The 456-nt window shown below is 40.8% G+C and overlaps 1 non-coding gene across 1 annotated transcript; it reads left to right on the top strand.

Moving 5' to 3' along the window:
* The first annotated feature begins 37 nt into the window (after nucleotides 1-37).
* On the top strand, nucleotides 38-109 carry TRNAC-GCA. Its single transcript has one exon. It is a non-coding gene; the product is annotated as a tRNA-Cys (tRNA).
* Nucleotides 110-456: the final 347 nt, after the last annotated feature.

Below are 456 nucleotides of genomic sequence, written 5' to 3'. Positions count from 1 at the left end.
TATATACACACATATATACGTGTGTATATATATGGCTTCCCTGGTGGCTCAGAGGTTAAAGCGTCTGCCTGCAATGCGGGAGACCCAGGTTCGATCCCTGGGTCGGGAAGATCCCCTGGAGAAGGCACCCCACTCCAGTACTCTTGTCTGGAGAATCCCATGGAGGGAGGAGCCTGGTAGGCTACAGTCCATGGGGTCACAAAGAGTCGGACATGACTGAGCGACTTCACTTCACTTCATGTATATGTGTGTGTATATATATATATATATATATATATACACATACACATATATAACTAAATCATGTTGCTGTATACCTGAAACTAAGTACAGCATGGTAAATCAACTATACTCCAACGTAAAATCAAAAATGAAAAAAATTAGACTACTTCTTATATAATAGTCAGCTTGACTGTGACTGTAACATATCTAGACAAGTCTCTGGTCTTTGGTAAA

The sequence above is a fragment of the Bison bison genome, unplaced genomic scaffold (genome assembly GCF_000754665.1).
Source record: "Bison bison bison isolate TAMUID 2011002044 unplaced genomic scaffold, Bison_UMD1.0 scf7180017864136, whole genome shotgun sequence".
Classification (NCBI taxonomy): domain Eukaryota; kingdom Metazoa; phylum Chordata; class Mammalia; order Artiodactyla; family Bovidae; genus Bison; species Bison bison.
This window is presented reverse-complemented; position numbering and strand designations above follow the sequence as displayed.